This window comes from Triturus cristatus, chromosome 10, assembly GCF_964204655.1.
Source record: "Triturus cristatus chromosome 10, aTriCri1.1, whole genome shotgun sequence".
In the NCBI taxonomy this organism is placed as follows: domain Eukaryota; kingdom Metazoa; phylum Chordata; class Amphibia; order Caudata; family Salamandridae; genus Triturus; species Triturus cristatus.
In genome coordinates this window covers 844,183,239-844,209,641 of record NC_140593.1, presented here as the reverse complement: position 1 = coordinate 844,209,641, position 26,403 = coordinate 844,183,239, and the positions used below count along the sequence as shown (strand labels likewise).

The window sequence follows — 26,403 nt, the reverse complement described above, 5'->3', positions numbered from 1 at the left end:
AGCGCTTTACATGAACACCAGTTGCATTGCAGATGGACACATTCATTTTTAGGCACAGGGAGTTTAAGTGATTTGCCTAGAATCACAGGATGTTTGAGACTCCCACCAGACTCAAACCTGGTTCTCAGCTTCTCTGTGGGCCGCCCTAGCCATTAAGCCACATCCGGACCCCGTAGACATAAGAAAGGCACTGAGGGAGGAAGGCCTGCAATATGCCCTGATATTCCCAGCCAAGCTGAAGCTTCTGATGGATGGAAAAACTCACTTTTTTTTCGAGGAATTGGCTAGACACTTACAGAGTAGAATAGACTCTGAAGAACCCCTGGCAGGAGACGAGGGACAACCACCATAGACCTTGAAAAAAAACTTGTACAGCTAAGAGCAGAGGAAACAACTAAGACCCAAGCAGAGCAGTAAAGAGTGGTAGCACTTCAGGCAGCAACTGAGATTGCAACACAAGCTGGATTGGAGTCAGAGATTAGCTCACTGTGAGAGGCAATCAGTAGACTCGGACACTGAGGGATCTCTTCACACAGTCTGTTGAGGAGCTGATCCGACACAGCGGTATTGGGAATTGTTGATTACAATATTCTTTGTCCTCTGCATTGTTGTCGAGGGGTGCAGGCGGGGTGCAGACATTGACTGCTGTCAACAGCTGCCGCCTGTTGCGAGACTGTGTACACTCCGTCGTACCGCATCAGGGGGATGAGGTGGCTACCTGAACCTGTATCTTTCACACAGTGATGTTTTGTTTCTTACTATTGATCCAGATAGCGGCTATGATGTGCCCCAGGTGAGCACATTATCAGTGAGCCAGAACGGATGCACAAGTGCCAGCCTGCATGCGCCAACACCCCACCACTTGACCCCTCCTAAGAGTCTAGGGGAGCCTAGACTATGACTCTGCCTACTGGTTATTAAAGGTTTGGTCGGGCAGCTGGCCATTGCTGTTCTGGCCTGGGGATTAAGAGTTCAATGTTGGGGTAAATGTTGTTGTTTGTCTTCAAGGGGCCTCTACCTGGATGGTTGGGGGGTGTGGTTATGGACCTGGCTTGGATACACTGGTAGCCATTCCAGAGAGCCCTATCTAAATGGCGACTACATCCACAGGGCTTATTTGTATGACCTGGAAAATCTGGGGGATAGGAACTAAGGCTAAGTGACACAACATTCAGAGATATCCTAGGGTTAGGGGAGTTATGGGGATATGATACTATGCACTAAGGGGCTCCTCTGGGAAGCTCCCAGCACTCCCGGTAACAGCTTTCCAGGGACTGCCAGCAAGCTAGTGCTGCTGCCGACCCCAGACATGATTCTGTCTCCTGCTGCTGAGCTGAGCTCGAGCATGAGAATGTAGAACAATAGGTTTTCTGTCACATGGAGTTGTGACCACCTCCCACATATGACTTAGTGAATTGGGCTGGGGTGGGGGCTCTAGCCAGCGCCACCAGACTGCTTTGATAGACACATTTGGTGCCCTCCTTGCATACTCTAGTTAGAAATAGTTCTGGGAGCCCTTGACTCTTGCTCTGGCCTGAAACTTGAAAAGGGACATGGGAATATCCTCCCCTATGTCCAGCCTCTCCTCTGGGTGGGACCCCCTGAGTTGTCCTAACCCCTTTCTTAGGCTATAAAAGAGCTTACCGGTGAGTGGGTCCTCAGATTCGTTGTGGGATAAGACTGAAGCCTTAATCTACATCATTATTTGACTGTCTGTACATTTGGACTTCGCTGGACTTTTCCTGGAACCGAGACTGCATCAAGAAAGAATCCTGCTGCTCCTGGTCTCGCTGTTCTGCAAATCTTCTTTGCTGTCTGTGTCTGTGCTTCTTCCAGGATCCTCAACAGACCTGTGGGCATCAAGAACACCCAAAGCAATCCCCCCTGGAGTGAAGGAGTCACTCCCCTGCAGGCACAGCAAGAAAGTGGACCAGTCTGCTGCTTTTGATGTCCCACGGTCTTCAAAAGGCTCAGCAACACAGATTGGTGGTTCTGCAACTCCCTCCAGGCCTGAGCTGTCCTCTCTGCACTTTTGAGGCCAGTATCCCTTGTCAGAATCGCTGGGAGCAAACCCCTGTGCACAGCATTGACTTGTCTTGGCCAAGACTTGTTGGCTCTGCACTTCAGAGATATTCAGGCTACAAGTAGCTGCATCCTCCAGCATCTCTTTCTGCCAAGATCTTCATCCTCTCCACATCCTCTGCACCGTGGGCCTTCATTTTTGGTGAGCTGCTCTTGGACCTCTTGCAACTCTTGTGCCTTTAACCTGTGGATCCTCTCAAGGGTCTTCTCTTGATTCAGTGGTCTACCATGCTTCCGCGGGGTCTGTTCTCACTCTCTTGCACATGCTGAGCCCCTTGGTCCTTGCTGGTCCCAACGTTGCTCCGTCATGATTTTCCGCACCTGTTGCTGCTGCCAGGACTTGTTGGTGCTCCCGCCAGACACTGACCCCTTGGTTCTCAACTTATGACACGGGACAACTTGTGAATGACTCCTGGGCCTCCTCAGTGCCACCTGTTCCTCACAACTCCAGCGACAAAGTACCCATCATCATTCCTGCATCATCCGTCATCAGTGGGCATTGCCCTTCCGTGCCTCCCGGTCCCCTCTGAGGGGCATAGACTCTCTCCTGTCTGTTTGCCGGTTCTTCTCTTTGAGAATCCACCCTTGGATTCCACCGGACCCTTGCTGAGTCTTCAGCAGCTGCATCTTTACCGAAGTCCTCCATTGTGGTCTATGGCGGTTTCCGACCTCACTTCGCACCAGTGCACCCAGTTTCCCTAGTGAAGGTATCCTGGTTCCTGGGGTATCCACGGGTGGGGTGAATCTCCAACCTTCTGTCTTCCACTGGGTTTTGTTCAGGGTCCACTGAGAAGGGTCCTTCTTCTTCAAAACTATAAACCGACTTTCCTGTTGACTTCTATTGAGTACGTGGCTTTGTTTCCACTCTATACACAGCCTCCATGGGGTTCCTGGATACTTACCATGGGTGGTTCCTTGTGACCCCAGCTCTTCTGCGTCTACTAGCCGAAACCCTGACCTCAGTTGCAGTTTGCATTCCACTTGCTTAGTATATGGTTTGATCTCCCCCCTGGAGACCACTATTTATTGTGCTTACTTACCTCTTGCAATTGAAGTATTCTTGTGTATTTGTGCTGATATCTCTGGGTAGTCAAAAACAACAGGGTTATACCCAAATCACCCTGTGATACCTGGGTATAAGGGACAATATATATATGCATGAAGAAAAGTATCACGGAAAAAATATATCTACAATCGTTCATGAAAAGAGCACATTTAATTACCCCTTCAAGAATATCAAATAATCATATAGAATACATCTGGCATCATTTACAATATATCACAAGAAAACAGGCGTTTATACAATGAAAGATACAAACACATATATCACATAACATCAATTAAATGTATAACACACAACAATTAACCCAAACGCAAACAATTTTCATCAGTGTCCCCTTCTAAGTATCAGGCGGACCACTTGGAGGTAGTCAAACTAAAAAGTGGGGGACACAAGCAATGAGGGCAACTATGACCCAAACGTTATTTCAGGTGTCCCAACGACAGTCTGTGAATCACTGAAGCTCAGGTGACTCCTCCATCCAATATCTGTCGACGTGACCACGTTTCAGCCAAAGAAAACTTGAGGCCTCTTCAGGACAGGGGTTAAATGACAACTATAACAATAAAGGGGAGGGGGGAAAACATTAATCATATCTACATGGACCCATGACTAGGGGTGATGACCAAGCCGTGCACACAAATCCAAGTGCCCACAAAGGGACCAGATACACCTTACATCCCAGAGTGATTTATAAAGGAAGAAAGGAGATGGATATGTGCCACACAACGCAGGGTGACAGGGAGTATCTGATATCATCCCTCACCATAGTGTGCAAACTAACTAATTAAAAGAAAGTGACACCATCTAAAAATGTCTCTCACTGGACCACCGTCCTAATGTGCTATATACATGTCCCAAATAACGAGACCAGGAATAAAAAAACCTTATATCCCTACACCTACAGTCCTGATACACTTACATGTATCCTCTAAATATACCACTTCCAAAGCTGCTCACTAGATATCGAGGAAAACGTTCTGTCAATGACTAGGAGAACAGAGCAACAAAGTGTCACCGGGGCTGCTGAGGTAGTAAATCAATATACACAGAGTAAATAATTTACATTCGTCAAACACGTACATGCACCTACCTTATAAACGCTACTCGCGCTTCTTTACTGTTCCTTCCCTAGAGATCAAATCACCGGTTCTCCACACAGTTTCTACGAGATAATGGAAAAAAGCTGTTTTATATACTCCGCGACTCTATGCCCATCTTCAGCGGTCTAAACCGAGGTAAAAATTACACTTACTCGGTCAAAGTCGGGCAGTCTCTACGCGGGAATCTTCATTAACACGCCAATCCAAACCACAACGGGGGCCGAAGCAACGGAACGTGACGCGTCCTACCCGGAAATAAAAGCTAACGCTCTGCATTGGACCCTCCCTCTGCCAGCATAAACATAGACAGAGGACTATTAATCGCCCGAGGCTCATCTCGATATCGGATCGTAGCGTTCCCAAGAGAATGAAAGGGTAACAAACACCCGTGACTATACCCAACACAGGGAATAGATTTATAAAGATCCACATAAAAATACGCGTAAAATCAAACAAAAAACATTAAAAACGAAACTAAATCCACTGGCTCAACCTGTATACCTACTGAATCAGTCCCTCTAGTAAGTAGGAAGGAGTGAAATTACAGAGTGGGCATTGTGAGCACGGCACGGTCAACACACCAGGGGAACCCACAACTCCCTAAAGCACAATAAATCTATACAATATATACAAATACACTTAACAATTATACAGACATTTAATATGTACATAGCCAAAATGAGGAGGAGAGCCCTACAGATGGCTCACCCGGGTGGTACATCATGGGCATTCAACAGTCTGCTTGTAACATCGACAGAAAAGGTAGCTGCGTACACGGACTTACATAAGCAGATGCCCCCTTTAAAAAATGGCACATCCTTTCGGTAATTACCTAGGGGCAACTCAAGTCTAATCTTAACATGGCAGTATTAATTTCCAATCAGAGACCAAACCTCATCACGGTCATTGAGCCCCCTACTACTAGAGGTCTGATATCTTTCTATCAAACGTGCTTCTAGGCTATTAAGTTTTTTCTGTAATAATATTTTTGTAGGGGCCTTCACTGTTGCCAAAACTGTCCACTCCAGCTCGTTTTCGCCATGTTCATTTTCCAAAAAGTGTTGGACCATGGGAGCCCCCAAGGTCTTGCATCGGATGCGGGATTTATGCTGGATAATCCGCATTTTGACGGCTTGTGTGGTTTGTCCTATATATGAACATCCACACGGGCATGTTACACAATACACAACATTTTTCGTATTGCAATTTGAAAAAACTAGCTGTTTATGTATTTTTCCATGAATCGTAACTGTTTTAGAATCCTTGGTATGGACACATACAACACAATTGTTGCACTTAAAGTGTCCTACAACTTTTGGTAACCCCAATAGACCTCTAGTATCCCTATGGGCAGTTCCTGAGGGTACGACGTAATTGTACAGAAAAAAACGATTACTTCAGGAATGCAAAAAATCTACAAGAGAAATTGGTAAAAAGAGGTTACCCTAAGCGATTGGTAAAAGGAGCACTTAAACGTGCTTGGTACACAGCCCGTGAAAATCTCCTTATACCTAAAACTAAAAAGGAAACAGAGCAATTGGTATGCGTATTGACCTTCAGCCCTAAAGCTAACAAGGTCAAACAGATTATTTTGAGGAACTTGAGATTACTGAACCATCTAAACATTCCGAAGCCATTGTTTGCCTTCAGGCGTGGCAGGAATTTGAGAAACCAGCTTGTTAAAGCTTCTAGGCAATCACCTATACCCACAGATACTGGATTTAGTTTCGTTTTTAATGTTTTTTGTTTGATTTTACGCGTATTTTTATGTGGATCTTTATAAATCTATTCCCTGTGTTGGGTATAGTCACGGGTGTTTGTTACCCTTTCATTCTCTTGGGAACGCTACGATCCGATATCGAGATGAGCCTCGGGCGATTAATAGTCCTCTGTCTATGTTTATGCTGGCAGAGGGAGGGTCCAATGCAGAGCGTTAGCTTTTATTTCCGGGTAGGACGCGTCACGTTCCGTTGCTTCGGCCCCCGTTGTGGTTTGGATTGGCGTGTTAATGAAGATTCCCGCGTAGAGACTGCCCGACTTTGACCGAGTAAGTGTAATTTTTACCTCGGTTTAGACCGCTGAAGATGGGCATAGAGTCGCGGAGTATATAAAACAGCTTTTTTCCATTATCTCGTAGAAACTGTGTGGAGAACCGGTGATTTGATCTCTAGGGAAGGAACAGTATAGAAGCGCGAGTAGCGTTTATAAGGTAGGTGCATACCTACGTGTTTGACGAATGTAAATTATTTACTCTGTGTATATTGATTTACTACCTCAGCAGCCCCGGTGACACTTTGTTGCTCTGTTCTCCTTGTCATTGACAGAACGTTTTCCTCGATATCTAGTGAGCAGCTTTGGAAGTGGTATATTTAGAGGATACATGTAAGTGTATCAGGACTGTAGGTGTAGGGATATAAGGTTTTTTTATTCCTGGTCTCGTTATTTGGGACATGTATATAGCACATTAGGACGGTGGTCCAGTGAGAGACATTTTTAGATGGTGTCACTTTCTTTTAATTAGTTAGTTTGCACACTATGGTGAGGAATGATATTAGATACTCCCTGTCACCCTGCGTTGTGTGGCACATATCCATCTCCTTTCTTCCTTTATAAATCACTCTGGGATATAAGGTGTATCTGGTCCCTTTGTGGGCACTTGGATTTGTGTGCACGGCTTGGTCATCACCCCTAGTCATGGGTCCATGTAGATATGATTAATGTTTTCCCCCCTCCCCTTTATTGTTATAGTTGTCATTTAACCCCTGTCCTGAAGAGGCCTCAAGTTTTCTTTGGCTGAAACGTGGTCACGTCGACAGATATTGGATGGAGGAGTCACCTGAGCTTCAGTGATTCACAGACTGTCGTTGGGACACCTGAAATAACGTTTGGGTCATAGTTGCCCTCATTGCTTGTGTCCCCCACTTTTTAGTTTGACTACCTCCAAGTGGTCCGCCTGATACTTAGAAGGGGACACTGATGAAAATTGTTTGCGTTTGGGTTAATTGTTGTGTGTTATACATTTAATTGATGTTATGTGATATATGTGTTTGTATCTTTCATTGTATAAACGCCTGTTTTCTTGTGATATATTGTAAATGATGCCAGATGTATTCTATATGATTATTTGATATTCTTGAAGGGGTAATTAAATGTGCTCTTTTCATGAACGATTGTAGATATATTTTTTCCGTGATACTTTTCTTCATGCATAGATATCTCTGGGTAGGAGATATATCAATGTGTTAGTGTGTATTTTGTAATAACTAGACATAGTTTTATACCACACTGTGTGGTTCTTTTTCATTTAACCTACTCTACATGATTAGATCTGGAGAAGCAAGCTGCTGAGCACTCCTTATGGACATAGCCTGAAAGCTGCTCTCCACAGCTACCACTTAGAGAGTTGTATAAGGTTGTCTAAGATCACTAAAACAACCATAAGGGCTGTCTGGATTAGTGCAAGGTGCTTCACTTAAATAAGTATGTACCATATTCTAAGCCAGCCTCCTATGCCAAGGGTCAGTGTTGTCTGCACTTATAGTGTGAGAACACTTTAAGGTCGTAGTCCGCAGTCCCTGTATGGGGCAGCCGATAGGCGTTAGTAGAGAACTTAATGAAGAACAAAACATACTAAACACCATAAACTAGACAATAACCGTTGGGCAGACCCGGTTAATCACCAGCAGTTATTCGACACAAAGGATCACTACAATACCGTTCTGGATAGGCTGGTATTCCACAACTATAATAACTATATAGCTAGAGCCCAAAGCAAGGAAGGCTGTTAGCATGGCTCATTTCTTCTGAGATACATGGCACGCTCATTACACATTTAACTTCCGCTACTGGGGTGCACATTTACTTCCCGGAAGCAATCAATGATGAGTTTAGACATTATTGAGACATTGTATTGCAACCCAGAGAAACTTTCAGATGACCTGCAGGGTAGCTTTTTGGAATACATGTTCCTACCCACAATGCCACACAAAGCGCAGGATGCTATTGGGGGTCCAGTGACAGTGGAATTAGATATGACAAGCTATTAAGGAAATGGCAACTGGTAAACTCCGGGTCCCATTGAACTTCCAGCAGAGTTTTACTCAGCTTTCAGGGTCCTACTGCTCCCAAGATTAGAAACACTTTATGCTAAATCCCCAAGGACTTGTTGTCGGCCCAATTCTACACGGAGTCCCACTGTAATCCCCCTTCTCAATCTAAGATCTCAGGGGCCCCCGCCTCCACATTCCGCCCACTATTCATACTTAACATGGATTTTAAGATCTTGAGTGAGGTGCTAGCATGTAGATTGCTCCCATACATGGCTGGCTTGGTACATTAAGACCGGAATGGTTTAATCCCAAACCACAGTACGTCCCTTAATCTGAGGAGATTGTACCATGTGCTCTACCACCCTGATTAGAAGACCTCACCTGGGGTGATACTCATGTCAGTGGACCTCACGAAGACATTTGACTCGGTTCGCTGGGACTTCCTGTTGAAGGTCACGCATAAAATGGGGATGAGGAGGGCTAGACCAAATGGGTTACCCTATTGTACACAAAACCAACAGCACAGGTTAAGACTGGCTTTATGATTTCCCCCACATACAACATTTTCCGAGTTACTAGAAAGGGGTTCCCGCTGTCTCCCCTGCAATTTCCCTTAGCCATTGAACCCCTTGAGGAGTTCTTTAGGCAGGGGTCAAGGCAGCAGTGTGATAGTGGACAGCCAGGAACACATTACCTCCCTCGATGCGGATGACCTCCTTCTGTACTTGTCTGATGGTCCTGCTGTAGTACAGGGTGCAGTCCGCCGCCTAGAGGAGGTCGGAAAGTTGTCAGACCTCAGGGTCAACTGAACTAAGACAGGCATATTTCCCTGTATCCGGGTCACTCCCCAGCCACCAGACCTCACCTTGGGTCTTACCTGGTCTCAAGCAACCTTTAAATACCTAGGTATTCAGCTGTGCTATAAATTAGATGACCTACATAAAGGAAACTGAGGAGGACACTTCTCTCTCTTAAGCCCCGTGTGTTACCTTTTGGAGATCCTTGCAGCTATTACTCATTGCCTGCATACCTCTATCCAAAATGGTGATGCTCCCACACTTGTCATACTTTTTCAAATATCTTCCAGATAAGATACCTGTTGCGTGTTTCAGACAATTTGATGTCCTTCTCTGAGAACCAATATGGGACGGAGGGCGCCACTGAGTACTGCTTGAAGTCCTGCAATGCCCAACATGGGATGGAGGCCTAAGGACTCCTGACTTTGAATTATATCACCTGGTGGTGCAAATGCATGGATGGCCAAATGGCTAGATGTATCCCAGGGGAGCGAGCTGGACCTTATGGGCGTCGCAACTTACCAGGGAATCCTACTTGCCTGGCTTCTGTGTTCCGGCGTGGCCATTCTGCAACCAGGCACTTTATTTCAGTTAGCACTACATAGTTGACGCTGTTGCGTCATGAGAACCTTGAGCGCCCCGCTCTACACCCCTGTTACACCACTAGTGAATGCTGCTTGATTTAAGAATGGCCTCCTTGAAAGGAAATGCACAGTGGCACTTTAACTATGACACTTTAAGTATGGTATTTTAATGTATGAATTTTTAAAATAGGGGGTAGCTTAGGTAGTTCCGCTGAGAATATTTTATTATCATTTTATATCATCTAGTGTTGTCCTTTGTGTTCTGTGTGAAATTCAGAACTGAAACATAATGTATCACCAATATTATTATTATTCTTTTACTCCTTGCAATGCATTATGTGTATTTGTCACTGGAAGATAATATAATCGATTGATCAAATCAGTCTAATCATGTTCCCTGCACAATCCAAAGCATTTTTTATTCTTGTTTGCAATGATTTTTATTAATCAACAATAAAGTATTTACTACTACACTTGTGGGCCTACCACATGGGAACTCGGTAGCCTGTTTCACTACTGCTCTGTCTCAAGTTGACCGGAGGCAGGCCTGAAGACTGTGGGTGACTGCTTTCTGTTGGGCACTCTCATGACACTAGAGACCTATGGGAACACTGTGCAGTGCCCCGGGGTCAATTCTTTAACTATGAGGGCCTGGGCGGACCTTTGCAGACCTATGAGACAGGGGACAGAATGAGCCTGCACTCCATACTATGCTCTAAGTCCTGCTTTCTGTGTGCTCGGCACAGCATCTGGTGACATGGTTATACAGAGCACTGAACGATACAGGCAGGAGACCAATGGTGACTCTTAGAGTAAGATTGTTGGGAGTGTTGAGGAGCCACACGAAGGAGAGTAGGGTGCTAGTCGTCTGAGCTGGCCCGCCCTGCACCATATAGTATGAATATATTGCTGGTAGAATATTACCCACATTACACACCATGACACCTCACCCACACACAGATGGAAAACTTGTGTTTCTGGATGCCACACAGCACATAAAATTAATTGTCGACTGACAGACACACCCCCTTCACAAAATGTCTCCTATCATCTGAGTCCCACACCCCCCAGGAACCACACTGTTTGCATTTTATTTAAGCACTTCCCGCACTTAAGCACATTTGTCTTTAGTTCCCCTACTCCCTTTGGACCAATGTTGGACCATTTGGGATCAGTGCCACAGAGCAAATCCAAGGACAGCCACAAGACCAGGATCAGACTACCCCAGTCATAATACAGTTGGAACATCATAGTTAAATAACACTACCAAACAGACAACCAATATGTGAAGCACAATATAACGCATGTATATTACCCAAATGTATAATGGTATTTTTGAAAGCTGTTGCTTTATGTATATACTCTGTTCTTTACCATCCCAACAAATGGTTAATATGTGACGATGACATTGTCTATTTAGTGATTTGCCTGAATAATTGTTCAAATCGCAATAAAAATATATATTATATATATATACATACACACACACACACACACATATATATATATATATATATATATATATATTCAATGAAAAAAACATAGGTTTCAGGGCTGTTATAGTTAGCTGGACATTTCCCTCGTACAAAATCATTGATATTCCTCCGTTATAGGTAGTTCTGCTAACTATAACTCGCGCGCCCGCAATCCACTGCTGATGATGTCACATATTACATCATTCATGACAAGGTCAGTGACATCACTGATGACATCACTGATGAAATCTCAAATGACATCACGGAGGACATCACTGATGACATTATCCAGTGAATGTGGTTTGGTTCGTTATTTAAACATGTATTATATAAATAGCAATCTGCATTGAAGAATGAGTGGATATATAAACATAAATATCTGGATGGAGAATTTAGTAGCAGTGTGATTGACTGTTTACTTGACTAATTTATAGTGTCTCACTAAATATATTGGATAGTGACTAAACTGTGTGAATATCTGTATCACTTTGTCAGTTGTTGTGTAAACTGCTGCACCAGTTGGTTACTAGCTATGTGAAAGTCTATATTAGTTATTGATTAGTTAACTGAGTATTTGTATGGGAGAGTGAATGTGTGTGTGGTTTGGTGGGGGGGTGTGACTGCCCAAAGATGTGCGAATAGTTGATTCAGTAGGTATATGAGGTTAAGACTACATGTTATAACAATTGTTTGGGTGAGTGAATATCTTTATGGGTGTGGTGATGAGCAAATATATCTCTCAATGGTACATGTCCAAAAAACTAGAAAAATAAAAGGCAGTGTATGTGACAGTTGTATATAAATAAGTATACATAAGACTCAGTGATTGTATGAGTGACTGCATGGATAACTGTATACTTGTAATAGTGATTTTATAACACACTAAGTATGAGATACTATCTATATGAATAAATGAAGTGGTGTTTGTATAAGTGTGTAGCTGAGTAAATGTAAGTATGATCCATTGTTTGCATAAGTGAGTAGGACGACTGCATAAGTGAATAGGATGTGTGCTGGTGTGTAATGTCGATATAGGTGTATAAGTATATTTGATAGTGTTCTATTGATCATTGACAGCATGTATGAGTTAATCTATAGATAAGTGATTAGATGTGTGTGTACATCTAAGAATCACTGATTGGGTTTTTAGAAACTTGTATTGGTGTGTCAATGGATTCAAATATGGTACTCTGTATCTTACAGTGAATGATGAAAGGTTATACTACTGTATGATGAGGTGTATCTGATTGTCACGTGGATGATGTCATCAGTGATGTCATTTGAGATGTCATCAGTGATGTCACTGACCATGTCATGAATAATGTAATATGTGACATCATCAGCAGTGGATTGCGGGTGCGCGAGGTATAGTTAGCAGAACTAACTATAACAGAGGAATTTCAATGGTTTTGTATGAGTGAAATGTCCAGCTAACTATAACAGCTCTGAAACCTATGTTTTTTTCAGTGAATTTCTAAGGTTTTTTAAATGCTAATTCCTAACTATAACATGTCTGAAACCTATGGTTTTTTCAGTGAATTTTGAAGGTTTTTTAAATGATAATTTTTAAATGTAATAATAGTTATAAGTATTTTTTATACTGATTTTCTACATTTTTTAAACTTTTTTTTACATATTTTATTTTTTAAATTACATTATATATTTTTAATATAAATGGAAATAAAAATGTTTATTAAAATATTGAAACTGAAATATTGATTTTTTTGTTGAATGTATAAGTGCAGAACTATAAGTGTGTTGGTTAGTTAGGGGACTGCATGCATAGTGGATAGGGGTTTGAAGCAGTCCATGTGCTAAGGCCTGTCTCAGTGCATGAGTACTTGGGTACTGACTGAATGATTAGAGTACTGCAAAGAGAGAGTCTGGGTAAATTTATAAGTGTTAGAATTACTTTTCAGGATCAGTACTGGGCTCAAAGATGCAGCACTGAGGTCTCTCCTGATAACAGGTGAGTAAATCGGAATTCGTAGTTCGGCTGATTTTAGAGAAATATTTGTAAGTTCCAAAACTCCACACTTAGAAACTTTTTCAGCAAAAAGCAGGCAATGATATCGTATGGAAGGAAATTCAAGTTACTGGTAAGTACGGTTAGAATTACTTTTCAGGATCAGTACTGGGCTCAAAGATGCAGCACTGAGGTCTCTCTTGATAACAGGTGAGCAAATCGGAATTCGTAGTTCGGCTAATTTTACTTTGGTCCAGTATATATAGAGCCACTTTCCTACACCATCCCCTCCCTTCACCACTGTGTAAACGTGCCCTGTGTCCGTTTTAATTTGGGAGATTAAGTCCCTTTGAATCCTGAGTGTCCCTAGAGTCGAAGTAGCCCACTAGGAACCTCCAGTAAGCGCCACAGAGCTGCGTTGCAGAGAGGTGTAAAAAGGGGCACGGCCTGGGCAACCTCTCTGAAACACAGCGCAGTGGCGCTTACTGGAAGCACCTGGTGGGCTAGTTAGCCCCCAGGGGCCCCCAGGATTGAAGGGGAATTATTTCCCCAACTTAAAACGCGCCACAGAGCGTGTTAGCACACGTCACCTCAAGCCCCATCCCCTCCCTACCCCACTGTGTAAACACGCCCTGTGGCCGTTTTAAGTTGGGAGATTAAGTCCCCTTGAATCCTGAGGGTCCCTAGGGTCCAACTAGCCCATCAGGTACCTCCAGTAAGCGCCACCTAGCTGCGTTGCAGAGAGGTGTAAAAAGGGGCACGGCCTAGACCACCTCTCTGCGACTCAGCGCAGTGGTGCTTACTGGAAGCACCTTGTGGGTAGTTGGCCCCCTGGAGCCCTCAGGATTGAAGGGTAATTATTTCCCCAACTTAAAACGCGCCACAGGGTGTGTTTGCACACGTCACCTCAGGCCCCATCCTCTCCCTTCGCCACTGTGTAAACACGACCTGTGGCCATTTTAAGTTGGGAGATTAAGTCCCCTTGAATCCTGAGGGTCCCTAGGGGCAAATTAGCCCACTAGGTAAGTCCAGTAAGCGCCATTGCAGAGAGGTGTAAAAAGGGGCACAGCCTGCACCACCTCTCAGCAACGCAGCGCAATGGCGCTTAATGGAAGCACCTGGTGGGCTAGTTGGCACCCAGCGTCCCTCAGGAAGGAAGGGGAATTATTTCCCCAACTTAAAAGGCGCCACAGGGCGTGTTTGCACACGTCACCTCAGGCCCCGTCCCCTCCCTTCACCACTGTGTAAATACGCCCTGTGGCCGTTCTAAGTTAAGAGATTAAGTCCCCTTGAATCCTGAGTGTCCCTAGGGTCAAACTAGCCCACTAGGTACCTCCAGTAAGTGCCACAAGCTGCATTGCAGAGAGGTGTAAAAAGCGGCGTGGCCTCTGAACGCCTCTCTGCAACACAGCTCCCTGGCATATACTGGATGTACCTGGTGGGCTAGTTGGCCCCCAGAGACCCTCAATATTGAAGAGGAATTAATTCCTCAACTTAAAACGCACCACAGGGAGCGTTTGCACAATGGTGAAGGAAGGGGGCGGGGCCTGTGGTGACATGTCTGCAAACACGTCACGTGGCGCGTTTTAAGTTGGAAAATTAATTCCTCCTCAATCCCGAGGGTCCCTAGGCACCAACTAGACCACCAGGTACCTCCAGTATGCGCCAGAGTGCTGCCTTACAGAGAGGTGTTCAGAGGCCACACCCCTTTTTACACTCTGCAACGCAGCTCTGTGGCGCTTACTGGAGGTACCTGGTGGGCTAGTTGGCCCCCAGGGACCCTCAGGATTGAAGAGGAATTAATTCCTGAACTTAAAACGCAACACAGGGCATGTTTGCACACATATCACCTCAGGCCCCGCCTCCTCCTTTCACCACTGTGCAAACGCGCCCCGTGGCACGTTTTAAGGTGGGGGATTAACTCCCCTTGAATCCTGAGGGTCCCTGGGGTGCAACTAGCCCACCAGCTAACTCCATTAAGCGCCATAGAGCTTCGTTGCAGAGAGGTGTAAAAAGGGGCGTGGCCACAGAACACCTCTCTGCAACGCAGCCCCCTGGTGCATACTGGAGGTTCCTGGTGGGCTAGTTGGCCCCCAGGGACCCCCATATTCAAGGGGAATTAGTTTTCCCTCTGCAAAGCGCCAGGGGGCGCATTTGTATAGTGCTGCAGCAAGGGTGTGGGGCCTCCGTGGGATGCCGCTTTAATTTTTTCATTGTTTTTTAAAGAAGGGGGCTGTGTGGTCCCCCTTCTTTTCTTATTTTTTTGGCCCTGGGGACCCCATCCCCCAGGGCCTGACCACTTTTTTATTTAAAAAAATAATAATAATTTGGAAGGGGGCCGCGTGGCCCCCCTCCCAAGGCCTTAATCAGCCCCAGGACCCCATCCCCAGGGCATGGCCTCTATTTATTTATTTTTATATTTTGGAGGGGGGCTGCGTTGCCCCCCTCCCCAGGCCACTTATGGCCCTGGGGACCCCATCCCCCAGGGCCTGACCCCTTTTTTATTAAAAAAAATAATAATAATTTGGAAGGGGGCCGCGTGGCCCCCCCTCCCAAGGCCTTAATCGGCCCCGGGGACCCCATCCCCCGGGGCATGGCGTTTATTTATTTATTTTTATATTTTGCAGGGGGGCTGCGTTGCCTCCCTCCCGGGCCCCAATCCCCCCATGGTCCCAACCGGCTCCCCGCCTCCTGTGGGAGCCGGCATTGCTTTTCTACATGGGGAGCTGCTAAGATGCAGCTCCCCATGTGGAAAAGCAATTTGGTTTGCATTTTGAATGAGAGAGCAGGTTTCCCTGCTCTCTCTTTCAAAATGCAAACCAAGTTTGGTATGGCAGGGCGGGAGCAGCGAGGCTCCCTCCCTGCCATAGCAAACTACAGTGTCCTGGGGGTAGGCACTCCGGGACACTGCAGGAGCCGACCCTGGGGGGTGGCGGTCCCCAGGGCAATGACAAGGCTCCAGGAGGGGGGCCAGGTGGCCCCCTCCCACATTCTACAAAGCCCCAGGGGGTGATGGTCCCTGGGGCTTGGGGGTCTGTAACGGACCCTCCAATTTAGATATTTAGAGCCCCGGGAAGGTGGCGGTCCCCGGGGCGTTTGGGGGGCTTGAGCCCCCCCACACAGGGTATTTTGTGTACAAAAAAGCCCCGAGGTGGCGGTCCCTGGGGCTGGGGGGGCCTGAGAGCCCCCCACATACTTTAAAGAAGCCCTGGGGGTGGTGGTCTCCGGGGCTTGGGGGGCCTCTGAGCCCCCACCTACCCATATTGAAGCCCCGGGGGTGTCCGTCCCTGGGGCCAGGGGGGCTGTGAGCCCCCGCCTACCCATATTAAAGCCCCGGGGGGTGGTCCCCAGGGCTGGGGGGGCCTGGGAGCCCCCCACATACTTTAAAGAAGCCCCAGGGGGTGGCGGTTCCCAGGGCTTGGGGGGCCTTTGAGCCCCCCTCCCACTTATATTGAAGCCCCGGGGGTGGCGGTCCCCGGGGCTGAGAGGGCTGTGAGTCCCCCCACATAATTTTTTAAAGCCCCGGGGGTGGTGGTCCCCGGGACTGGGGGGCCCCTCTGGACCCCCCCATTCACATAAAAACATTGCCCCCGGGACTTGCCCCCCCCCGGGGGCTAATTAACAACGAAGCTCGGGTGCCCGCGCTTCGTTTTTTTCTTTTATTTTCGTCTGAAATTCGCACTGGGTGCTCGAATCTCGCCGATTTGTTTTTTAAGATAAAAAATTTTTTGGGCCCTGGGAGTCCTTGTGGGACCCCCCTGAGCAGGCCTAGGGGGTCAGGGTGTTTCTACCCTGCCCCCTTTTCGCTTTTTTCACGTTTTTTTCTTAGGTTTCTTGTGCCTCGACTCTACCGAGGCACAATATGGCTGCCAACACTTCCTGATTTGGAGTGTTGACAGCCAATTAGAATACAGCTCGTGCCCGGCAGGGTGCGCTTAGGGTGCGCGGATTCACCGCGCCCATAGATACATCTATGATTTTACTTTTGATTTTCTCAGGAACTACTGAACGGATTTACACCAAAGGGCACAAGTGTGAACCAAGGGCTACCTGTTTGCCAAATTTGGTGTAATTCCGTTCAGCAGTTCGGGTTGTAGCTGCGACTAAAGGTTCCTATGGAAAATTGCATGGGGCCCCCGCTTCACGAATCACCCTGAGACTTTCAGGATAGGAGCGGACGGGAGCACCCCACCATTTTTTTTTCTTTTTTGGTTTTTCTCCGTGCGCGCACGGTGCGCGCACCCCCGCGATTTTTTTTAAAAAAAATTAAAATGTTTTTTTCTGCCTTCGGGGTCCTTCAGGGACCCCCTGACAAAGGCTAGGGGGTCAGGAGCTCTCTACCCTGCCCCCTTTTCACGTTCGCCACCTTCCTTTTTCACTCTTGCACTGAAAACAAACAAAATGGCGGCCGACACCTTCTGATTTCGACCGATTCGAACGTTGACTAACATGTAACCACCAATCAGAATTACGCTCGCGCACGTTAGGGTGCTCGCACGGTGCGCGCACGGTGCGCGGCTATAGATATGTATGTGCTTTTAACTGCAATTTTCTCAGGAACTACAGAACAGATTGACTCCATATATGCAAAAGGCACATCCCTGACCTGAGGACTACCTCTCTGCCAAATTTCAAGTAATTCTGTTCAGCCGTTCGGGCTGTACCTTCGACTAAAGGTCCTATGGGAAAATGCATGTGGAAAACGCGCTTAGGGACCCCCCTTTTTTCTCGGCCCCCGCTTGACGAATTCCCCCGAGACTTTTAGGGTAGGAGCTGAGCGGAGCGCCCCATTAGTTTTGAAAATTTCGCGAAGATTCGTCAACCGGCGCCAAAGTTATTCAAAATAGAATTTTCAGATTTCCTATGGAAACACGGTCCTAACTATAACTATCTACTGGCAACCGCCAGTAGATAATATATATATAGTGACAAAGGCGGCTTGCCGTCGAAACGCGTCGTGGCCTTCTTGGTGAAATAAAACCACCCCTTGCTTTACTCTCACGGAGTCTACGCCTGTCTTCATTTTCCGCGGCAGGAATGGTCGTATATATATATATATATATATATATATTCAATGAAAAAACCATAGGTTTCACATACGTTATAGTTAGCTGGACATTTCACTCGTAAAAAACCATTGAAATTCCCCCGTTATAGTTAGTTCAGCTAACTATAACTCGCGCGCCCGCAATCCACTGCTGATGACGTCACATATTACATCACTCATGACATGGTCAGTGACATCACTCATGACATCACTGATGACATCTCAAATGACATCACTGATGACATCACTGATGATGTCATCCATGTAATAAATTACTACATCTTTTTCCGTGCGCGTACGGTAAGCTTACCGTAAGCGCACGTTTCGCTTTATGTACGTAATATTTCTACTCTGTTTGCGTATGGTTACGCAATTTGCGTAGGCGTCCGTACTTCCTACGCGACGTGTAAGCGCATGCTTTATACACGCACGCGCGCGCGCACGTTACGCGGAAGTGTACGAGCGTGCCTGTAATGCGCATGCGCGCGTGCGCGGGTCTTTCGTACGCGCATGCGTACTTTTACCGTAAGCGCTCCGTAAGCGTAACGTACGCGCACGGTTGGTCATGTGATCAAGAAACAACACTTTTGAATGGTTTAAACTACTTTCAGTTCTAGAACCTTCCTACACCACACCCATTCCTCTCATTACTGCTTGTGACCCCTTAGGAGAAGGAGCTGAGTTGTCTTTGAGATACGATGGCAGAACAGCAGTCCTCTTCTGAGAGTGAGCCTGGTAGCAGCATCATCAGAGAGAGAAGGAGGAAACAAAAGACTTCTTTTGTATGGGAATATTTTACCTATCCAGAGGGGCAGAAAAAGGTAAATGCTCCTTTAGTCACCTGCTCACTTTGTGAGCGTGTCTTATCTAGAGGAAATCCAAGGAAGAAGTATTCCTTTGGCAATCACTCTATGGTTAGACACATTAAGGATAAACATCCCAGGACTTATGCTCGACATACTGGAGAAACATCTCAAGTAAGTCACCCGAGCACACCTGCAGAAGCTCAGCCGAGTACATCTTCGGCAGCTCAGCTGAGCCCTTCCTCTGCGGTGGGAGCATCCCCCTTTTCTGCTCCTCTGGATATAAACCCTCGTTTTGGGAGGGTTGCAATGAGGTGCACAAGATGTCATGGCCTAATTGTTCATGCGGAGACCAGTGTTTCCCTAATAAACAATAGGATAGACCAGCACATATGTGGTCCTTGTTAATATTCCCATTCTTTCTTTCCTCTTTCCCTTTATGAACACAACGGTTCTTTTAAGAGCCAACCTTACCTCTTAACTTTTTTTAAATTTTTGTAATCACTTTTTTTTATTTATTTTTTTTACCGTACGCGTACGGAACGCGCATTTTTTTTTTTTTTTTTTAAACAAAAATGTTTTAATCAACCTACAAGGTCCTTGAGAGACTACTACAGAAATGAGAAAAACATAGAGAAGAGTAGTGAAAAAAAGTGAGCATTAAAGTAAATGTGTGATAATTCCAGAAATGTCACACTTACCTGCCAATCAAAATAACTTAATTAAAAAAAAGTGATTTATTTAACTTTCTATAAAGAAGTTTATTTTTCATATTTTTTCTTTCTCAATCTGTAAAAAAGAAAAAAGTATTAATATTTAACAATACATTTTAGAATACAGTGCACATATTTTCATATTTCAACAAACATTTTTTTGCCCTTTTTTTTGCTGTTTTCAGAATATATTGCATTTCACTGTAATTCGTAAAAGCAATTGCATTCATCACTTAACAGCGGGCAAAAAAAAAAACAATCTGAAAGATTGTTTAAAAAAAGCCCAGAATCTCTTCTCACTAAAACATACCGTAATAGAAATGTAACATTTGCAATAAAAATCTCACCTAAGAACAATAACTAATTCCAATAAATATCGTCTGAAAATTCTGTTGCATAAGCATAATCACCAAAATAATCTGTGTCAAAAAAGTCCACAATGCAAATTATTACCTTTCCTTTAGGCCAAATGGTAATTTTTAAAATATTTTTTGATGACATTTCCAATGGTAATCCAATTAAATTGCAATAATGTTTTGTACAGATGTTGCAATTTCTGTCTAAAATTTTAGTTTCAGAAAAATTAAATAGGAATTTGCTAAATCAAAAGGCAAACGTTGCTTGAAAACCAACTGAGAATCATTACACAGTGTCCAGCCTTTTTCACATTTAAGAAAAACTGTGTAATGACCAGAAGTTACAATAGGCCCATCATGGAAAATTATTGCAACTGTGACAAAAGTTTTTCCAGAAATTGATAATTGCTGTCCTGTAAATTTCTTTATTAAAGTGTCCAATTTTGTTCCATCAGCTCTACAACGTTGCATCATTAAAATTACATACTGTCCATATTTCTTTAAAAGTAAGGTTGAAAACATGTCAGATTTACATTCACAACATTCCATGCTATGATTGGCATCTTTAACTAATTTACTAAAAGTCACTGATTTAGTCTCTGGCAATGTTAAATAGATAAACCTTTCTGAATCAACATTACAGCTGCGTGTGTAGAAACAGTTTTCACAACTATGTTCCCATTTATAACAGAGACCAAACAAATTTTCAATTTCTATCCCTTCATCTTCAAGTACCAAAAGGATGTACATCAAGAATTCCTGTGCATCTTGCTGGACATTTTGAGAAAACTGTGTTCGTCCTGAACATACATCTAATAGATTTCTAATTTCAGTCGCACTTTCTATTTTAGCTTTATCAACACTCAGCTTCTCATAAAGAAGACTTAGCACAGAACAGAATCTTTTTTCATGATTTTCTATTATCTGCTCTTGCAAACTTTCAAGATAAAATACAACATTCAGCACTACATTTGCGTAGCAGTTGACACCAGAGCTATTTTCAAAATGGCAACCAACAACCTCTTCAACATTGTCCTTTTTCTTTTTGCTTGCAATCACATGACTCTCTTTTTGTTTTCTTTTCTGTACATCCTCGTTACAGATATTCTCAATTCTCCTTTTCCGACAAACAACACGTTTCTCCAACACAGGATACTGACCTAAATGAGGAGCATAGGTTCTTCTTAATCTATTATACTCCTTTACACAATTTGCATCAGCACTAACTTTTGAGTCATCAAAGTCTATCATGAATAAACCAGATAATGTTTTCACTCGTGACAAAGCAACATATGCCATACCTTCTTTGAACACAGTAGATCCAATGTTTACAAATGCACTATCAACAGTTAATCCTTGACACTTGTGAATAGTTACAGCATATGCTAGAGAAAATGGAAACTGCTTCCTACGTACATATAAGTCTTTCACAAGCAAAAAACGAACTGAACAACGACTAATGTCTTTTACCTCTTCAATCTGATCAACTTTTATTTTTAAAAACTCAATTCCTTCTTTTTTCTGGTAGTTAGCAAAACCCACAACTTTACCCATAGCTCCATTTACTAAACCTTTTGTAACATCCAAATTTCTCCTTACAAATACTCGACAGTTCATGCAAAGATATAGATTTTTTTCTTATCCAGCTGTTTTCGAAATGTTCTTCTCTAGAGAATCCAATTTATTTTTCAGTTCGCCTGTTAATGTAATAGTAATTCTTTCATGTTGGATTTTGTCCACTGCTTCCATTTTCTTAATCTCTTCCTTTTCCAATTTCAAAAGTTCCTCATTGAATATTGAGCATTCACGTAGTGTTGGCATTAAGCAGATTACAGTATTTTTTTCTGCAATGTTCTTGTATATGTTCTCTGCAACTATTTCTTCACTTGGAAATAAATTATGTAGCAACCGACTCTGTAATGCTTTTCTGCCAACTTCTGTGAGTAGTCCAATTCTGATATCTTTCAGAATACTTCCATATTCTTCATCATTTGCTTGCCTCATATTGGTAGTGAGTTCTTTGTACTCAAAGAATGACCAAATATTCGCATTACCAATGCTTCCTAATGACTTCTTTGTGTCCTAATGTGTCACAGTATTAAACACTGGTTGTCCTTTAACTGGAGTAAGCTGTAGAAGATCCCCAAAAACTATAACATGTTTTCCACCAAATAACACGTCATAGTCTCTCTTTAGAATTTGCTGCATTCTTAAATGCACAAAGGCAAGCATTAAGTTTGATACCATGCTTACCTCATCAATAATGAGAACTTGCATCTTCTTCAACACTCTTGAAACTTCGAAACATGCTTCGCCAGTTAGCTTGTGATATTCTATTTTGTTCTCATGCTCCACTGGTAACATTAGCAAGCGATGGAGAGTAATTCCTTTAATATTATATGCTGCTAACCCAGTTGGAGCAGTAACAACACAAGATAAAGTTGAATCAGTTTTTTGCTGTAGGTAGCTTCTGATGACTTTAATTAAGAATCTTTTCCCAGTTCCAGCTTGTCCACTCACATACAACCTAATTGGTTCAAATGATGTGCATGTGCACTCCTTATTTTCATGTAGTAATCCGTGATCAATTTTTTTTCTGACTTCTTCATAAATTTGTTGTTGTTCTTCATTCAGTTGTTGTTCCAAATCTGGTAAGTCTATTAAATCTTCCTGAGCTTGATTCATAGCCGTTTCCACTTCAGTCATGGCTATTGCAGCTTCATTTTCTAAGATTGGCTGTCCTAGTGGATCTTGACTGAGCGTTCCAGAACTTTGGCTGTCTTGAGAACTGTCTCTAGCTACTTCAGCTGCAATTGTAGCTTCCTGTTTAATTTCTTCGTTTAACATTTGGACATAATTCCTGAAAATACTGCATTCAATGGTATCTTTACATGCATTAAATGAATCCTCATAGCTTTGAAATTCTCCAAGTAGTTCGTCCTCTGAACGCCATGGTTTCAACAGCTGTAAAAGTGCCAAGTAGTAAAATTCCTTTTTGTCAGTAGTGTCACAACTCAGCTTCCTGTGATTAATCAAACTTCCTTTTGTTTGCTTCACCAAACATCCTTCCTCAGCAATGACTTTATATTTTCCATTGATGATGTCTTCTGTGGCTTTCCGTGAAAAAATGTAGTTCTGCAGCACTTCATAGAGACACATGTTCTCAAGATGATGACTTCTTTTTGGGTAATATGTGTCCAACATGTTTGTTTTCAAAATATCTGTACTTTCTGGGTCGTTCTCGGCCAAATATTCAATTTCTCCAACAGATTTCAGTACCCGATTTCGCATTCCTGCAAGGCCTAAACTGACCCAAATTATTCTTCTTGATTTCGAGTACAGACTTGCAGATGATAACCTATCTGAACATTCGTAGGATCCAATTTCTCGATGTGATAACATCTTTAAACTGAAACTGTACAGCTTCTTACTGACAGTCTTCTCGTGAGAAATCTCTTCCCACATTTCCTTCAATTCCGTTTTCTCAGATTTAGTGATGCAAGATGTGACATACCGAGCAACAGCAATAGAATTGTCTGCCACATACTGAATATCCATGTTAGCATTCCACATGGATAAAATGACTGGGTTGTAGTCATTTATATATTTTGACTCTTCTTTTCTTCTTAGATTGTACGTATTTTTGGGAGATTTTCTTGTAATAGTATGTCGCACAGCTGACATAAAACTGTTGACTCTTCCTTTTGAAAGAACAGGTCTAGGAAATCCAAATCTACATTTTGTGTAGAATTTATCTTTGGTCTTGTACTTCCGTCGACAGTGTTTTCCACACCGATGACTTTGGAAACGTAAAACTTGCTCTTTTAACTTTTTCTCTTCTGTGCTTTTAGGTATAGCACATGTTGCATATTCTTCAATGAAAGATAACACTGCTTCATCAGCATCTGTTCCAAATTTTGGAGCATCCTTGATCCACAACAGCATATGAATATGAGGAGCACCTCTTGCTTGGTACTCTTTTCTCCAAAAGAAATCCACAACTTCTCCAAGAGGTGGATTTTTTTTATTGCAGACGAAGGACATCATAGCCTCAAATCTATGATTGAAATATCTGCAAACATTAACCGGATCCAATGAGCACAGTTCTCCTGCTGTCTTGTATTCGATGTTTTTAATGTTTGAATTTGCCTCTCGTAGAAAATCCAGTAAATCATCCCAAGCGTACTCGGCACAGCTTAGGGTTAGGAACCATGTAGGAGTTCCTAAATTCCGTAACATGCATTTCAATTCTCCATGGCGTCGGTACCAATATTCATTCGGCCCACGCTGACAAGCCATTAGATTGATCAATTGTGATTCCAAATGATCATCTCGCTGCTGCACTTTGTTCATAAAATCCTTAGCAGACACATTATGTAGATGTGTTCCACTTTTTAAAATGTGGTTTACTGCATAAGATAGTGCAGCCAAGTCACTTTCAAATAACAGATGGAACAAATAAGGAATACTTTGACGAAATCTGGGATCTTCTGCATATAATCTTGTAGTCCGATACTCAGAAGCAGGAATCTGGACTGGACGTTCTTCGTATCGTCCACCTTCTCCTGTAGGAAACAGCTGGGGAAAACAACGAGCTTCCAAGCTCTCCTCCCATACACTCACGGGAGTTCCTTGTGCTTTTTTCATTTGAAACAGATCAATGGTGTTTGCCATTACTTCTTTTGAATGAAGAGGATGTATGCTGAAATGTTCATAAATTTCTTCTTCTTTTGACTTGTCAACTTTTTCAATTTGCCCAGTTGGTGTTTCTGTGTCCCCTAGTACATCTTCTTCATCTTCATCTATATAAATTGATTCATACCATTTATTATTCCTTTTCAAATATAAATTTGCTCTTTGTACTTTCCGTACATCTACCAGCTCCTGCCAAATTTTCTTACTCTTTGTAGGTACACCATTAACCAGAATAACTAATGGTTCAGTTTCCAAAGTATCTGTATCAATAGTTTCCATATTTTTTTTCAAATACAACGGCAAATAGACAACTCTTCCTTTTAAACCTCTCTGTAAATCTGAAGGAGGTAATTTGCCTGTTTTTGGCTCCATACGTACTATGGTCTGGAACGGATGAACACATTGAATGAGTATAGACTCATACGTATTTAAATCACTAAGTTCTGCAGGAACTTCAACCAATTCTAAATTATTATGTACAACTCTAGCTGGCATTTTATTTTCTTCTAACTTGTTGTAACAGTATTTACAAATACGATGATCTTCACCCAAATCAAAACAATTATCAAGAAATATATATGTTGCAAAATCCTTCAACTTATAATTTTCTTCTTCTTCACTTTTTTTGTAGAGATCAACATTCCTTGTTTGGATTTTATAATGGCTTCTCCGGCAACAAATACAAGTAATATTTGGTCTTTCATTAGAGATGATAGCAAATTTTGTTATTTGATCTTCAAATTTCTTATTTACGGAGGGTTCTACATTCTCTTCCACATTTTCCTCAATAACTGTGTCATTCCCTGCACTTTCTTGTTCCGGACCAAAGTAACTTAACTGAATTTCATCAGTAACCTTCTCAACATCTGATACAGATCCACGGAACAGAGCCTTATTCAACTCATTTAACTTTAGTGCTGGACTTTTAGCAAAATACAATCTTCTCACAAATTTTCTAATTTCAGTATGATGAACTGCCAGCATCCTAAAATAGTGAAAAACACTTTGACAAACTTTCCTAGATAGACAAGCCAGAGAGTGTCCTTGCAAACCAGTATTCTCTCTCACTCTGCATGGATCTAGTCCTTGAAGCACCTTAATCTTCTGTTTAACACTCTTTTTACTATATTCTCTTAAAAACTCACGTAATTTATCAATAGATTCCTGTCGCAAAGTACAAATACTACTACAATTCCAAGTATACACTGGGGCTTTAGGACGTCTCCCCATAACCTCATCCGCAATCACTTCTTCCTCATTTCTTGGAACCATTTTCTCCTTTTCCATTATACAACCATCTTTTACTTCATATGCTCGTCCAGTGGTGTCAACTGCATGCAGCAAACTATTACTTTGAAGATAACTCTCTTCATTAAAAAATGGTTCAGTACTTGAACTATGCATCCATTCTCCCAAAAACACTTTACAAAAGTTATTTCTTTTCACTACTCTTTTAGTTTTGCTTTGTGACTTCATTACATTGACTATTTTTTCTAAAGTACGCATCCTGTTCAAAATTAAAATGAATAGTTTTCTTTTTAATTCTAAAGCCTTAGCTACAATGGCTTCAATATCTTTTTTTCTCTTGTAAAATTTAGCTCTTTTCTTATATTTTTTCACATCCTTTAGCAAATTGGACATCACTGTTCTCTGAAACATTTTCCTACGGATCT

The 26,403-nt window shown here is 43.0% G+C and overlaps 1 protein-coding gene and 1 pseudogene across 1 annotated transcript in view; both read right to left on the bottom strand.

The window, feature by feature from the left end:
* The window catches only part of LOC146790130 (vigilin pseudogene), a 91,919-nt pseudogene extending 86,550 nt beyond the window's left edge, over window positions 1-5,369 (bottom strand).
* Window positions 1-26,403, bottom strand: part of LOC146790129 (UPF0764 protein C16orf89 homolog) — a 656,853-nt gene that overhangs the window by 286,467 nt on the left and 343,983 nt on the right. The window lies entirely within an intron of this gene.